Source organism: Engraulis encrasicolus, chromosome 12 (assembly GCF_034702125.1).
Source record: "Engraulis encrasicolus isolate BLACKSEA-1 chromosome 12, IST_EnEncr_1.0, whole genome shotgun sequence".
NCBI lineage: Eukaryota > Metazoa > Chordata > Actinopteri > Clupeiformes > Engraulidae > Engraulis > Engraulis encrasicolus.
The window spans coordinates 51,717,204-51,720,127 of NC_085868.1; positions in this window are offsets into that span (position 1 = coordinate 51,717,204).

The following is a 2,924-nucleotide window of genomic DNA, read 5'->3' on the forward strand; positions in this document are numbered from 1 at the left end:
TGTGTGTGTGTGTGTGTGTGTGTGTGTGTGTGTGTTGGGGTGGGGGTGTCTGTCAGTGTTGGTTGGTTGACATTGTCATGGTAACACACAGACAACCATGTCTCCCTCCACTCTGAACTAACCAATCCCCCCCAAACACACACACACACACACACACACACACACACACACACACACACACACACACACACACACCCTCGCCCCTCACTCCTTGACCCCCACCCTCCTCTGTGTTACCATAGACACCATTATGGACGAAATAAACGCAAAGCAATTCTCCCACTGGCATTTTCTTCCCTTTTCTGTTCTTTCTTTCTTTTTTTTAAGGTGTAGGAGGAGGAAGAGGAGGAGACTGGATGTTCTGGCGAAAGATGATCAGTTGGGGGAAGATTTTTTTTCTAGAAAACCGATATGACAATAAACAAATAAATGAATAAATAAAAGACGTGGAACAAAAACACATCATTAAAAAAAAGGAAAAAATGCTGATAGGTTGTCTCCATGTTTCTGTCCCTGTGGTTTAAAGTCATCGTGTGTAATAACTTCACTGAAGAACAAAAAAAAAAAAGAAAATCATTTGGTACAGAACCACTTCCTGGTGTCGAGGGCAGTGGTGTTGGAAGACAAATAATAAATCTATTGTTTGGTATAATAAAGCGCCCTGTGGAGTCTTTCCTTTGCAGCTCACAGACCAATACCTCCCCCCTGTGGACGGAGTACAACATGACACCATTTTCACTACTGCGACTGATGTGAGAAAACATGAATGGTATAAAAAACTACAATATTACCAATAAACAACCAGTAAACAAATGAGCAAGTAAACAGTAAACAACCAGTAAACAAATGAGCAGTGTGAACACAATAAATGATTCTCTCTGTTTGAAATCAGTATATGATGCCAAATGACACGACTTTATTGTATGACGTTAAATGACAAGGCTTCAAAATATGACGCCAAATGACCAGCGGCCTATACGAGAAGCTGGTTCAGGATTAAGGTTAAGATGTTTAGCTAGTGTTTCTCAACAGGGGTCCTACAGCCCCGATGTGGGCATTAGAGAGTCCTTGGTGGGGCTTAGGGTTGAGAGCAAGACAGCTGAGCGGAGGGCACTCCATCACAAATGGAGTTGTTGGAACGGCCCATTCGAAGTGGATTGGAAGCCCTCAAATCAGACTAGAATGCTGTATAATAGCCAAATAGCAGAGATGTCCGATAATATCGGCCCACAGATATTATCGGCCCGATAATAGCATAAAATGTAATATCGGTCAATATCGGTATCGGATTTTTGACCTATCAAAACCGATATAGTAATGCTTGAATTACTGTACACTTTTCTCCTTAATTATTTGTCTATTTTGCCAAGACCATGTTAATATTTGGAAAGCTTTGTTGCATTCGAGAATGCATGTAGTGGATCATTACAATAAAATTAAGCATATTTTGTTCCACAACAGCAGATTTGTAATCTTACCTAAAATTTGTTATGAGGAAAAATAACCCGCATATATCGGCATCGGTATCGGCCAATATCGGAATCGAAAATTGAGAGTTGGACAATATCGGCATATCGGATATCGGCAAAAAAAAGCCAATATCGGACATCTCTAAGCATAATCAATCATTTGTTTTCATAATCTTTAACATCCTGCTGTTGTGCCGGGAGCATTGCCCATTAAGTCGTTCTTCTGCTTATCAAAGGTGGTGTAGTGGGGATCACCAGAGTGCAGGTACCATAACATTTTGTGGATATCCAAAAAAGGACTTGAGAGTTTGTTTATAATCCCCAAACATGTTTTCTTTAAATGCTGGGGATAACATCCGTGAACTCTGTTCGTTGACCTCTCTACACTCCTCAGTGGGGTCACAGGTGTTGTCCAGGCAGGTAAGACTGTAATTACCAGCACAGCGACAAAGCAGCCATAACCAAACACAACCTCTCCAGGCTTGTGGAAAAGTTCATTCTTCAAACATGCCTACAGTGATCATGCACATAAGGTGTAGGCTAGACTAGACATGACATCAGCAAGGGCAGTCATGGGTAACACTGATTCTTGAGAAAGCAGCTAAAACATGTCTCTGCAATAAACTGCCAATTCTGTTGAAAATAAACTACATTTTCATGAACAAAATGAATCCAGGTAAAGACCCAGGGGTCTGTTACACAAATGTACAGTCGTTTGAAATATTTAAGTGTAATTTTATTACTTTTCATGGCTATAAACCTGCCCACACCCTGTAAAAACAGCTGTCCCAAGGACAGACATCATCATCTCAATTGACTTAAAATGTAAAAATCACTGATATTATTGAATAATATGACCATGATGTGAAAGTCCATATTGAAGTGGTTCTGCAGATATGCACATAGTGCGTGTAAAGCAATATTTACTACTATTTTCTGATTGCTCAAAGTGTGTCCAGCATATTAGTCACCACCGTCAGATTTTTTTAAAAAGACAATAAAATCAGGTATGTGCAAGGTCATTGTCATTACTTAGGACCCCTTTTCAAACCTTTAGCTCTACTGAATACTTCACCATCACTGAAGCTCCTGTAAGTTTACTAATTCCTCCTCAATTTGATAATTTGTTTGTACACTGGTACTGTCCCAACCATAAACTGTCAACACCGTCGGGGGTTTTAATAGTATTATGTTACATTAATGTTAATTATATATAGTTTTTCAGAAGCGGCATGAAGCCCCTAAGAAACAGAGCGAAAACGAAGTGGCTAATGTGAGCAAAAAATGCACAATATGTAAAATAGTGTTTTTTTGTCTCACACCGTCAGATGTCACCACCGTCAGATTTTGTTCCGCTCATCATCTTGTTCCATATTTTACGAAATTGTGCTGGTTAATGAAACATTACCAGACATGTTAATAATAATTGTGACCCAAACTTATACTCCAGCCTCC